Here is a 15,829-nt window from a genome sequence, read left to right on the forward strand (position 1 = left end):
TTTTATTGGGTAGGTCAATAGGTGTTTTTTCACTGGATGAAATCACACTGTACAAACAGAAGTTTTGTTTTAAGGTAACATACAGACGGTCTTTGAATTTTTAATACAATAATTAGTTTCAATAAATAAAATATATATACAAAACTGTACACTTAAGAACACTTATGCAAAAAAAAAAATTGTACAGAATTCTTTGTGTTAGAGTGTCTTGGTAATGGCTTATACTTAAAAAAAAGCAAATATAGGTATGTTTTTCAAAAATAAAATTTAAAAATTAAAATTTTCAATACATTAATTCAAACCACAAAAATATTATGTAAACAAGACTTTACATTTAAAAACATGTCCGCAAAGTTTGAACTTTTTTATTAAGAATTTTTAGTGTAAGAGCACTTATAGTTGTATTTTTAATTGCCAAAATATGTGTTCTAATACAAACAGTTCATTATAAAAAAAGTTCAAATTTTGCAGACTTGTTGTTGTGTGTACATTTTAGTATTTGGTTTTATAGTTCTAACTATTGTATAAAAATTTCACAACCGTCTAAACTTAACCTTTAAAAAATACATCTATATATATCCAGAATAACTTTGTCCAGCAAAAAGGGACACCTTTAAAACACTCAGCCTTTAATTTTTATGCATAAAAATATGCCTTAAACTCATTATTTTTACCAACTAAACTTTTTCTTTTGTTATAGTTATTAAAACTTAAGTTTGTATGTACCATAAAAATAAAAAACATTTGAAACATATAACAAAAACTTGAAGAATTTCTGGAACAAAATGTATAAAACATTCTCATTTGTTTTCTACTAATACTTTCAATAATTAAAAGCTAAATAAGAAGTAAAACTAAATGTATGCAGTTTATATTTTAATTTAACCTGATAAAATGTTTGAATATAAAAGTTTTTTTTTAATCTTGAGTTTGTTTCCAACAGTGAGCTTTACAAAGCAAACATTTAAGGATTTACTTCATTCATTTTAGCTTGCCTATTCATAAGCAAAATAGTTTAAAAATCCCCTACTATGTTAAATTAATACTACTTTCAAGGTCCAATAATAAGCTTAAGAAATGTATAAATTACTTCATGAAATAAAAACCTAAAAGTAACAACTTTGTCTTTTTCTAACTTTTTTTTTTGCTTTTAAATTTTATATATGTGATTATGTAAATATGAAAATACAATTAAAAAACAATAAAAAGTTGATAGATAACTTATAAACTACATAGTATTTGTGATAATCGTAATACCGATAAGCGTTGTATATATTTGAACGTTGACTTTTAAAGTTTATTCACTTTTATTTAAATTAAAACAGAAAAAGTGAATAAAAAAAATATATCTAACACATTTATGGTCTTTAATCTTTCAAGTATTAAGTTTTTTTACTTTTACTATTTTAGAATTAATCTATTTTTAACAATTAGTTAGGACAAACTAGTTTGCTTATAGTATTTTAGTTGCTCTAGTTGTAGTTATAACTTTTATTGTCTATTGAATGACAAAAAACACGCTCAAAAAATTTGGTCCAAGGTTCTGGCGTACAAAAAACACCTTTTAGTTATCGAGTCGTATAACAAAATAGTTAAATGTCATGTCCAGGACAATTAAGAGTCAAGATCAAGAGATATTACAGACAGACTTAATTTAACAATTAAGCGTTTGCTTACATACGAAAATAAAAAATATTAAATTTACATACTCCTAAAAATTCTAAACATAGTTTTTTCTTTAAACAGTATTACTGTAAAATAAAAGCTTTTGCTGCCTATATTTCAATTTAAAACCTTTCGTCTAATTTTTTGTTTATTTGTAGTACAAAGCTATTTTATGATTTTAGAGAAAATTTTAATAAAAGTAAAAAATTTAAAAACCACAAACGTAAAAGTTTTATTAATTTAAATAAAATACTTAGCTGTACGTTAAAAATAGCCACTTTCTAAAATACTTCATACTTTTAAGAACTAAAAAAAAATACAAAATTATAACAGGCATTTTAACACATACAACAGTAAATAAAGATTAGTATGTAACTTAAAAAAGACTTAAGATTAAATTCATAAATTATAAAAAATTTGAAAGCTGTTCAAATTATCATAAATCTACAACATCGAATTTTTATTTTTACTTATAATCATTAAAACTTCAAATGTTTAATAAACGACTACTTTAAAATAATATAAAAGAAAGCATAAAACATATTAAATGAGCTACATATTTTCAAAAATCTTGTAAGATATTCAATTCTGAAAAATAAACTACTCTAATTTTATCCAATTTAAACAAACTACGATATTTACTAAGTTATAATTTGTTTTATTAGACAAACATTAGTTCAACCTATAGTAAAATAGATTAATATTTACTAAAACATAAATACTATATAACTTTATTAAAGTACTTATAATACCTATTATTACGTATAATGTAATAAAATTTTATACAAGTACTCGTTGATAACAATTTAGAAAAAAAAATTAATAACATTTTATAAGTTTTTTAGATAACTTTAACTAAAACAAAAAACTAATAAGTGTCAAACAAAGTTATTTTAACTTTGTATGACTACTTTATATGATTAAAATAACTGATTTGGTTTTTATTTTCATTTGTAATTTTTGTTTTCACTTTAAACTGAAATTATTATACTTTTGAAGTGTTAGTTTTAGACCCTGACAATAATAAAAAAAAACATTTTTTGTTGTTTTATTTAAACCTATGTTAAAAATAATCAACAAATTTTAATAAACACTCTGCTAACTAATATTTTAAATAATTCAAAGAATTTAATACTAAAGAAGTATATTCATTTGTTTCTAACTGAATATCAAAACTTAGTCATTGAAACAATTTATAACCTGTTTAATTTCTTTGATTGTAAAACTATTTTAATTATAGGACTAAAAGTGTTTTTTGCATCTATCATTTTTGACAGTTAACTTGCTAATTTTCTTGAAATCTAAAATGTCTAACTACAGCAAAAATTATATTTTGCAATTATTTTAACAACGTATCTTTATGTATTTTAAAGCTTTGTTTGAAAAACTAATGACATCTTTTTACAAAAAAACTTTTTATTTTTTATTAAACTATGTTTGTATAACACAGTAAACTCGTTTTTTTACTAAAATGTCTGACTACCCAAAAATCGCCAGAGACTGTATGAAAAAAGACTGGCAGAAAGAACTGAAAAACAAGAAAATAGAAATAGAAATTGCTGAAAAGTATCACAGAAAGTTTGCTGAGTTTGAAAGTCCAACAATTGATTTTAATCCACATAATATGACTGAACTAATTAATAAACATCCTGATTTGTTCGAAAAAGTTGGAGTGGAAGAGTGTGATCTTCCAGTTTTCCAAAAAGCTTACTATGTAAGCAAAGAAGAACAGAATACTTTAACTGCTGCAGATTCAAACGATCAAGAACAAGTCCCAAGAGAAGTTACTGGAATTCCAGAACAACCTGTAGAAGGACAAGGCAACAACGGTCCACCAACTCCTAGACGCATAAGATTTAGCTTTACGGATCACAATCTAAGTTCTTGGTTCTATGTCCCTGAACAAGTCAGATCTGTATACAACGCTTATAACTATGAGCTCGAAGTCTCGTGGCGTACCTTAAGTCAGGCTAATTGCCAATTCAGGTTGTACTTGATCATAGGTGAAGGTAATAGACGAGTACTGTACGAAGGTAGACATCTGAGATTTAACGTTCCGGGTCACCAGTTGAACTTCAATGAAGCGAACACCTTTGAATTGGTGTCTTTTCACGGAAATGAAGAGAGCATGCCTGTAACGTTTCAATGGAATGAAGAGCCTTTGTAATGGTTTTTAAAGTCGAAGAGTTTTACTGCTAAAGTTTACACTGTTTGGTTTTTGTTCTTAAACAAAAACATTCAAAGTTCGTTTAATGTTTAGTGACAACTATTCACGAGTAAAAAAAAAACAAGTGTTATATATTCGATCTCATCAAAATTTCATTTATTCCTTCTTATTTTTACATTTTATAAAAAAAATTAGTTTTTGCTGTTTATCTGTTATAATTGAATGTAATACTTGGTTATAAAAAAAATCAATAAACTTTTAAAAACATGGCTGTGTATTATGTCATAATCTAATATTGTCAACTTTAGTTTCGTTTAACTACATAATACGTACATTAGGTCTGAAATGAAAATAAATGTTTTGATTCTGACCATAACTAAATAGGTCTTGCAGAGATATTTAGTAGGTGAGCTTTGTTTATGATAAGGTTTAGTTTAGACATTTTAATATTTTATAAGTTAATTGTTAATTTGCATATATTATACATACTCAAAAATTTGAATACTCTATTGCAGTGCTTCTGAAATGGGGTTCCGCGAAGCCTTTCGAAATTTAAAAAAGTAATTTGAAAGAAAAAGACCATAAATCATAAAACTTAAAAAAAAATGGAACGTATAAAATGGAAAACATATATTATTATAGCATTTATTGATCTGTTTAGTGTGTATCCAGCGGTAGGACTTTTATGAGTATTCATTATTAATAGGTGTCCTGGTTGCGTAAATTTTTGCAAATTTTTTGAATTACTATTTTTCGTGAAGTCATGAAAATACTGGTATTATCACTAAAGCAAACAATGTAGCAGCATTCAAAACAAATTCTAAATGTTTACGCATAAAAACTAAATAGAAAATCTTTATCAGAAGCTTATTCTGGTATATTATATTGTTTCAAATGCTGTAAAAATGTTTAAAAAGATGTCTATTAGCTTGATTTAAAATTTAATATGTATTAAAGCTTATTTTTTACTTAAAAAATGCTATTATAGTTTTAAAAAAAATCTGGCCTGGCGTATAAAATTTTAACAGAAATTGAGTTTTTGTAAAATTTTATGTAAAATTAAATTAGGGGTTTCGTCGGAAAAGTTGAACTTTGGAAAAGGGTTCCGCCACTAGAAAAAAGTTTAGAAGGTGCTCTATTGTGTATACATCTTTTCAATGTTAATTATATCTTAACTAATATTGTCAAATAAAAATAGTTGTTAAAAAAAAAATTGGAAAAATATTATATAATCTCTTTCAAGCAATATATTTTAAAGAAATTCTTGACGGTATAATTTTTAGTTTAATCATTTTATAAATTAAAGTAATAATAATGAGCTTAGCTATAGTATATTATAATTGGTTGTTATTATAACAATTTTTATTTATTTTCGGTCTATATTTTCATTAACGATCGACTGTTTATTGTTTGTATACTATTTAAAGGTAAATAAAAAGACTTCTGATACTATAAAATAATCTTTGAAGTACGCGTAGTAACCTTTTAAGTAATATAAATTATGAGTTATCTTTTTTAATAATTAAGTTTAAGTAGCAAACTGACTAAATACTAAAACAGTTGACTAAACTATTTATATTTTTGAAAAAAAGACATGTATTAATTTAGTTCAACTAAAAAATTATTTCCTTGTTTAAAATAATTTTTGAAATAAAATTTACAACAAAAATGTCATAGTTTTATGCCTGTTAACCAATATAATGTGAAGTCATTACATTTTTTTAATTTAAAAAACAAGGTTGGAACTGAATACTAAGATTTTATCATCTAAATAAGAAATAAAAGTTTAAATCAAACTTCTTAAGTTTAAACATTGTAGAAAAAAGTTGTTGAGTTTGTGAAGAAAAAAGAAGTTTATGATTGTAATTACTACAAGAAAATTTAATTAAATTCGTATAAACCCTGGTGTTTCCTATGATTAGTAAACCAAATTAAGAAACCAGAAATAATTTTTTGAGGTAATTTAGTATCTTAAGGAAAAACTACAAGCAATCTGTACAAAAAACAACTACAAATGTTTATGTTAAGAATTAATGTTAAGAAGTTTTTTAAACTTATGTCTTTGGCTTAGAAATAATAAGATTTATTTTAATTTTTAAACATTTTGTTATAACTGAAATATTTAACTTATAATTTTTTTTATAGTTTACTTATTTGGTTTTAATTTTTAAGGTAACTTTATATTGAGAAAAAAAATGTATATATACATTTATATAAAAGCCTTAATAAATAACACACGTTTAAAGATACAAGATTTGAGGTTATAAGTAGTTAGTCCAAATGCTCTATTAACAAACATCAAAAATAATATTTATTCGCATGTGAACTAATATATAATTATTTAAGTATTACAAAACTATTTTCTTGTCAACTGACAGGTTTTAGAAACAATAAGTTACCAGTATAAATCAATAGTAGAGTTTATACATATAGTTCTAAAAAAAATTATACTATCAGGACAGGACCAAAGTTAAAAAATAAAGTAAAAAGAAAGCACTGGAAAATTTACTAAACATTACTTTTTTAGTGATAAGTTACTATAAATAAAAAATCTAGTACAACGAAGTATTACTTAAAAGATTAAACATAACCGTTTTCAAATGAAATTTAGTTAATAAATATAAAAAAATTAAGTTGTTATATTTTTTGTTAGTTAAATATTTTTCTAAAAATGAGTTTAATTTTTTGCAACATTTATCTAGTTTAGGTGAATCTTAGATTTTTGTTTTCATCAAGCTAAATCTGAAAGTTTACATCTTAAAACTTTATTTACAATAAAGAAGTAAAGTTTAAGTATTTTTTAGGTGATGTACTTTTAATTATTATACATTTTATATATTATCAAAAAAAAATATCTTTTTTCTCTCGTCATGTATTAAAGCATCTTTTTATTTTTTAAATGTATTAAAAGTTTTTAAAAGATTACAAAGAAAAATGAAAACAGGTCTACTGCTCCATTTTTTTTTTATTTAAATTTATATAATTAGTCTGTTTAAGCTATTTAAAACTTTTATCAAGTATTGCACCTAAAAAAACATCATGTTCACAGAATACATTATTAAATTTTGTTGTACTAAAGTTTTTTTTTTACTGAAGCTAAAGGCTGTATATGAAACTAGCTGTAGGACAGCAAAGCAACTTGGAATACTTCATAATATTTTATTATTATTATATTGATCTGCACAGCACTTTTCTTAATTTAAATAACGCTTCTCTGTGTATTCTCTGACGTGTGTAAAATGAACAAAAAAAAACTTGAAAATTTGTTTATAATTTTGCTTTGTACATTAAAACGTATAGTGGTTTCTTTAGGATGATTATTATCAAACGATTAGCAAGTAATTTATATATTAGTACTGTTTATACATATAATGCAGTTTATATTTTAGTAGTAAAAAAATTTGATATTTAGCTAAAACTTATGTTCGAATGACGCGTTACCACAGATTGTAGCTAAATATTTAATTCTAAACAAATTTTAAAATTGAAATAGGATTTAAAACACTATAATGTAGACAGAAATTATACAATTCGGTTATATATCCTATATGAGTACTTTATAAACCCCTTTTACTGTTTTATAGATACAAATAGTCATAAAATTTAAACAAAACAGTCAAATTAATGTTGATTAAGCGAAAAAAAGTAGTGCTTTATACCTTCGGTCCATGGATTGGAGTATGAAGAATCCTTTCGGTTTTTAGTCATACACCACGGAAACAATCTAATTTTTTGTCAAGGATGATCTTACTAATAAGATTCACGCTTTATATGTCAAATCAGTGGTCTTGAATTTCTTCAAAAGCTGTGCAACGTGGAATGATTAAAAATTATGTACACACTGGGCAGTAAAAAACATAATTTAAAAAAATGTTGTTTCAAAAAATTTTTAGTGTTTTCAAATACAAATAACGTATTAACCAATTGTTAGTTCATTACATAATTAGGTTTAAAAAGAAAATAAAAGCGTAAATTTTTTTTTTAAATTTTTTTTTGCAGTTTAACAATTACATTTCTTTTCACTTAGTATAGATAAAAAAGATGTTCAATAATATGTATTTTATGCTTTATTCTGAAAACCTAACTTGATTTGTATATTTATTGTATGTTTCTATTTTGTTTGTCTAAAAAACATTTTCGTCTAAGTTTCAGATTTTTTACCGTTTTTACGGAGGGTTTAAACCAGGGTAAATTTTTTTTGATAATGCGCCTTTCGAAGATATAAAATAAGCCCCTCTCTCAAAAAACAAATACTAAAGGCCCAAGTAAATAATACGTAAAGTAAAAATAGCAAGCCCAAGAACTTTCTTTTACTCTTCACCCTTAACTTCTAAATGTCTTGGCATCAGTGCCCCCTGTGACCCCTTTGCAGCTTATGGCTACCAAAACTTTGGAATGGCTTCTAAGAGACTTATATGACCTACTTTGAAAAATCTTGTAAAATCAGAAGTGTTGGATATTGGTTATAATTAAGTTATAACACTTTATAAAAAGGTAAAAGATGTAAACTAAACATAGTAGCTTTACTGTAGTAGTTATTGTGTTTGTGAACCGTAATTTTTTAAAGAATATTATTTGTTATAAAAATATATGATTAATTGATTCTTAAATTACCACTCAAAATTAGTTTAAAAACTTGCTTATAAAAACGGAAACAAACTAAATTAGGCAGCAATGCTTTAAAATTTATTCAAAATAAAGTGAGTAGTTTGCCGATTTTTGTGTTAGTTCAATAGTAAACCTAACACAAGTTTTCAAAATATTTAATTATTTATTGTTTACTAAACGAAAAAAACAACGTTTAAAAATTGTCTTCACCGACTTTGTGTACTAAAAATACTTTCGGTTATTGAGTCAAACACCAGGATACAGTTTAAAGTCATGACCACGACAATTATACAGTAGACTACCGCTTAAGTACGGACTTTTTTTGGTACGCACCCTGTCTTAAGTACCCACTTATCCAGAAAGACAAAAAAAATCTAAATTTTTTACATATTTTTTTTTTAATATATTTACACCAAATATAAATAAACAAATATTGTGCCGGAGATTGTGACTGTCCTGTTATTAAATGTTAATAAACTAAATACTTATGTAGTGGTTGCAGAAAAGTAAAAAGAATAATCATATTTGAGTTGTAAAAGCTCAATAAGCTGTAAAAGCTATAAAATATATAAGTCTAGATGACAAAGTTAAAAAAACCTACAAATACAACATAGTTAAGTCATAATTTAATTTAACTGTACACACATTAATGTTTTGAAAATGTTTGGTAAACACAATGTAGTTTGGTACTGTCCCTCTAACAAAACAAAATATGGAAAATACTGCTAATATTCTTTTTTATATCAATGACTGACATTGACTTTCTATATTAAATGTATGTATTAATTCTGTAGAAACTTTTTATAGGAAAAATAAATCATTTTAAAATCTTAAAAAAAGTTTTGCAGATTAGATATATGTATTAAATGAAATTAAAAAAAAAACTTGTTTATTTTGCTTAATTATTTGGTGGCTAGTTATAAGAAAGAAAAAAAAAACAACTAAATTTCATATTAAACTATGTCGTCAAAAAGTACGCACTATCGTGCTAAATACGCACTTTTTTGTCGGGTTCAATTTGCGTACTTAAGCGGTAGTCTACTGTAGCAACATTATAAGAATTGCTAATCATCAAAACTAATTATAGCAATACTAACTATCAAAACACTAACTAACACTAACTATTAAAGTAACTGTACGTTTTTCCAGTAAAGTCTATGTCGTAACTTCAATTAAATAATCTGAACTTGAATTTTTGTAACAATCTTCTAGAATGTTAAATTTGCCTACATGAAGCTTCTTTTAAATGGTATAGTGTTATTCTTTACAAGCTTGACTTTTGATGATTTTAAATTGATGGATTATTGGGAATAATAAAAAGTTAACCATACAAAAGAAAAACTACTTCTTAAGTTGCTGTTTTCTAAAATTTTCAAAAAACGACTTCAATATTAAAACTTTTCATTTCTTTATTAAAACAAGTATCTGGTCTATGTATATAAAATAGTTTATTGAACATGCTTTTAAATTGTATCAGAAAAAAGTTTTTTTTTCACAAAAAAAAATTTATACAAATCTTACGAAATATTTCAACGTTAAAACCTTAATTTATCAAAGTTATTTATCAGCGTATGACACAAATTCAAGTTTTTATAAATACCTAAATGTAATAAATTTTATAACAATATAATGTTTTTATAACTAAGTGTAATCAAACAGTATTACTAATTAGTATAATTAAAAAAACTTTACAAAATGCATAAAAAATATATTCAGAGTAACATAAAGAACTTAGTAAGTTGTCAGTTAGTTTTTTTTTAAAGGAACTTAGCCTGTAAGTACAGTTGTGGTAATTCATTTGAACTAAAATTGCGTGTCTAAAATGTCTGTAAGTTGCTACAAAGTATTTTTAGAAAGTTATATTGTAATATAAATAGAAACAGCTTGTCTATAAACCTTTTAGCTTTCTAAACGTAGAAGAACTTAAATAGAAAATTAAACTTACATAACAAATGTTTATTATTGTACTTAAATATTTTTTTTCTTAATAGTTTTAAAGTAAAACTATATGTGACTGAAGCTATACAAAAAGCTTAGTATAATTTTTTTAGATTAGAAATTAAAAACTATATTTAATTTTCATAAAATAAACATTACCTAAAATTGTATTTTTTTAAACGTATTCTTTTGATTTTTTTTCTAAATCAGATGTTTATAAGCAAATCAAATAGTTAAGTAGACATAGAGTATGTCTTAATACTATCTAAAATATTTTATACAATAAGTTTGAAGACATATCCTACATATTTTGGGTCTGACATGAATAATTATAACTTAACTGCAGCACACAAATAGTCTTATTTTCTAGACTATCAGGTCCCGCGACCACCAAATGCCTGCTGACCTCTGTTTTTATACCAATATGAAGTTGCAAATCAAAATAAATATAATTCTTCTAATATAAAATTGAAAAAATAAGCTATAAAATATCTAATACAACCATGATTTATGTTTAGATTCAAGAACTTTTTGAGTTATTAAATCTTATATAGTAATCAAATAAGAAAACTTTCATTTCACAAGTAATTGTTTTTTACTTTCTTATATTTTTTAGTTTGAAATATACATAAATAAAACGGTTTTAGTTTTAATGTTTCGTTTATAAAATCAAATTACTAATCAAGGCTTTTTATCTGGTATGTATTGAAAAGTATAATCGTTTTATATTTTAAATATGAATATAAGTTCTAATAGCTTTTTAGGACTAATTTTAAAGTGAAATCAATTAATAAAGGGATTTTACAAAATAAAATACGTTGAAGATTGATGTTTTTAAGCATTTTAGTTTTTTTTTCTAAAACACTTAATGTTTTGCTATTATATATCAGGGGCTTGTCTAGACTTTTTTAAAAGGGGGTTCACAATGTTTTTCTACTTAATTTGCTGCTTAAGTACGCATTTCTTAGGTATGCACTGCCAGTTAAGTACGCAATATTTATCCAAGAGACTCTGTGTTTAAAATGTCTTTTTCTGCTTAAAAAACATATATGTAGTATTAGAAAAATGTAATATTTTTTTATTTTTTTTTCATTTTTAGCTCATTATAATATTGATTAAGTTTGGGTATGCAACTCGATGACCGAGAGGTCTTTTTGCTATCCAGGTCATTGAACCAAAACATTTTTGAGCAAAAATTTTTGTTTTTTTTTTTCGCTTTTTGTTCAATAAACTATTATTATTATTATTATTTATTATTCTGTATAAAATTTAGATGAATTAAAACTAAAAGAACTAGAAAAAAGTTATGAACTTACAAATAGTATATCAAAATTCAAATCTGTTATTTAAAACAAAAATATTATAGACATAACTAACTTAATCTATAAGAAACTAACTTTTTTATCAGGAAACAATACTTTAAAATAATTAAAACTAGAATAATTTTTTTTTAAGAAAATTTCAATTTTAAATTTAATGTTAGTATAGACGGAGTTCTTATAAATATTTCTTTTAAACTTAAAAATGTTTACATTTAGATATGTAATTATAATAAAAATATTTATTTTCAAGTAATTTAATCTATAAAAATTCTAAAACAATGTTTGGACTTATATAATCAAATTAAAATAATTTAAATGAAAATTTATTCTAATTTTAATTATTTTATAATATTGTTTCCTGATAAAAAAGTTAATTTTTTATAGAGTAAGTTAGTTATGTCTGTAATATTTTTGTATTAAATAACAGATTTGAATTTTGATATACAATTTGTAAGTTCATAACATTTAAATAAAATTTTAAGAGAATTTAAGTTTTGATAAAATGTTAGTATAGATGGAGTTCTTACAAATTTTTCTTTTAAATTTTTAACTCTTTACATTTATATATCAATTTATAATATTTTTTTTTCAAGTAATTTAATCTATAAAATTAAAATTTCACTAAAAAATGTTTAGATTTATACAATTAAATTAAAATATCTTTAAATTTTCTTTAAATGTTTGCCTGATGGTGCAGGGATTCTTATGATGGTTTTGAAATCTCTTTGAGTTAAAAATTTCTAAAATTTAAGAATCAATTTTGTGGCCGAAAGATATACAAAAACAAAACAACTTAAATAAAAATATTCAAATACCGTCAAATGATAAAAGAATAAATTGCTAGATGGTGTAGTTGTCTAAAAATGATTCTGAAAACTCTCTGAATTTAACTTTTAAAGGTTTAAACCCAGTTGGTTGACTTATAAATAATATAAATGTTTAAGTACAAACACAAAGTTATTATATAACAACATAACACAAAAGCTTCACACAACATTATTATATACAATAAACTAAGTAAAATAAAACTCTAGTGATCATATTGGATATTTTCTAAGTAAAATTGTACTTAGTAGTTCAAAAGCAATACTTAATCAAAAGTTATTTACACTAAGTAACAATTTATAATGGTAACTAAGAGCATTTTAGTAAAAAGTTACATAAAAAAAATCTTCTTTAAAACTTTTACTTATTATGATGTCACAGTTAAAATTTTATTTAAAAAATATTTCAGGTGGACAAAAACGAGTACTTTTTGTTACTGTAACTTTTTAATCTATCAGTGTTATTAATTTAACATTCATTATTCAAAGTTTACCAAATAACCAAAATGAAGTCAATAAACAACGATTTTAGTAATATTCTAAGAATAGTTTTTTCTTTTTTATTTTCTTTTTTTTCACGGGGTTCACAGGAAACAGGAAACCAGTCAAAACACGCCCCTGTTATATATACTATATATTTAAAGCACAAAAATTACTTATCTATCCTTTTTTTGAAGCAAAAATTAAAAATTTAACTTTTTATAAGCTTATTCAGTGTATTGTTACCCAGACTAGGAGCCTCACTGATTTCCTTCGAAATTGCCTCGGTCTCAGGCTCGCCAATCTCTTCAGATTTCAGGTTAGCAGTAGTCTCAGAACAACTCATTTCGGTGCGCGAACGTGTGCGTGGCACTTTCAAGACTAATGCCTTTTTTAGGGGTTTTAAGGACATAACTATATAATTTATATAACAAATATAATAAAACTAAGTAATGTTGTTTTATTACGTACAAATAAACGCAATGACAGCTCACAATAAGTCTAAACATTTAAAGTTAATAATTAGAAGGAAAATGTGCTCTGGATTCCCTCCTTGACGTGTCACAGGTCTCCGGTCGCTCAGTTTCTGGCACTCGACGTTGGTCCGTCTCGTGTACAGAATCTTGATGAACGTTTGCTTGGTCTTCTTTCGGTTCCTTTCCGTAATCGGAGCGTGGCGATAAAATACAATATTAAATAGGCACGATGTTATAAATATATATAAATAATACAATACAAGTACAATAGTAAGTAGATACGATAATATAAATATGTATAAATATTACGACAGAATTAATTAAAAGTACGAAAACAACTTGTTCGTAGAAGTGTAGCTAAGGTTGACGCCACAGTCTGTGTGGGCTTATTCGATAAGATGAATGTTCAAGTTTGTTTCCTTGAACGCTGTGGACTCAATCGTGGAATTCAGTGTTTAAATTGATCCAAAGAAGTTGTCTGCTACAGTATGCGTAGGCTTAAGAGTGTGGCACGTTAACAACTCAAATCGAGTTGTTCGCCCCGTCGACGTTGTTGAATAAGAAGGTTTTTTCGGATGTCATCTAGCTTTTCCAAGATGGCGACTTATGTTCAGAGCGCCAAGAGAAGGTTTTCCGAAAGATCAGCTAGCTTTTCCAAGATGGCGGCTAACGCTCAAATTTGCGAGCAGCAGAGTGTCGCTTTGTGCTTGTTTCGAGGTAAATGACCTGCTTCACGCTCTGATTGGGCGTATTTATAGTTTTTTGATTCTTTTTCTACTGTAGATCTCGCGCTCTCTCTCACGGACTGTAGATCACGCGCTCTCTCATTTGATTCTCCTATTTTCCCTTAGCCAACAAGTTATTTCCAGTTCAATCAAGAAATCAGAAACACACTCATTATAAATTAACACTTATTTTGTTTATGAAAAACAGTTTTTTTGGGAATTAGTTTTACTATATTTATTTGTTGTTTTTATTGAAAAACATAATATCAAGTGAAACACATTAATTTCTTTAAATTATCAAAATTTGGACACATAAGGGAAAATAAAATTTTGCATAAGTGTCCAACAAGTGGATGTCAAGTTCATCAAGAAAAAAATAAGACAGTAAATAGTTCTTGTGTAGTTGTAAAGTTAAACCTCATTTTACAATTTGTGTAATATGATACGTTAGTATGTCTTTGCAGCTGTAATTCAATTTATTCTTATATATAAGTAATTAATTTTCTTTATGTATAATTTATTATATGTTAGAAAATTTACAAATGCTACTTTGTTAATAATATTCACATATTATTAGTACTTCACTTCGTCAACGTTAAACAATTCTTTTACAAAAAAATTATGTTCGATTTTTAAAAAATTTATCTTATTTAGTACTAATCTCATTTAAGTGAAATATTAGTATAACTAGAAAGAAATACAGTTTTATTGGAAAATTAAAAAAAGATATTTTAAATGGTTACAAATTTTGTTTCAAAAACCATATTTAATAATTTTAGTTAGGTTTATTTTTGGTTAACTTATATGTACCACCTAAAGAAATTTTTAAACTTTTTACACTAGTTATTTTCAGATTTTGATGTTTATAATATGTTTCTTATTCTCTAAGTCATAATACCTTAAGCAATAACAAATGTTAATGACTTAAAAAGATAAGGATTAAAAGTGTAGAAATAAAATAACTGTAAAAGACAGAAATAGAAAAACTTAATGATGAGTTAAATTTTTATAAGATTTATAAGGTGAATACTTTATATAAATTATTCAATAAATTTATATATTATTTCATTTTTTTAATTAAAAAATACCGAAAACTATACATCAAAAGTTAGCACAGCTAAGCATTTAATGGTCTTTAAATGATAAATAGAGAAAGGTATACACTGTAAAAACATAAGGGGTCAATCAAATATCAACGTCTTATGTATGTGATTGGCCACTTAAGTATTAATTATATCGCTAAAGGTCATATTTATACGCGTCAGTTTGTAATGATATATTAATTTGTTGATGTTAACATACTGCATCATTGAGTAAGAGAGTATAAAAAAATAGAGAAAGAAACTTTGTTGATGTTTCTGAGAGAAGGTAGTAATTTGAAACTTGCATATTATTGTTTAGTACATGAATTAAGTTTTGGTGTTTAAGATGTTTTTGCAAAATTAATCAATGACACTTTTGTTGATAGTTACTTTTTTACTTAGTAACAAAGAAAAATTAAGATAAAAAAATTAAACACTTTACATTAAATAATTAGTTTATGATAATTGAAAATATTGTCTGAGTAAAAAATTAGTTTGGTAGACATTACTAAAACTTTTTTGTTTTAAAATTCATTTCTTAA

Source organism: Thalia democratica, chromosome 3 (assembly GCF_965202585.1).
Source record: "Thalia democratica chromosome 3, ktThaDemo2.hap1.1, whole genome shotgun sequence".
Lineage (NCBI taxonomy): Eukaryota > Metazoa > Chordata > Thaliacea > Salpida > Salpidae > Thalia > Thalia democratica.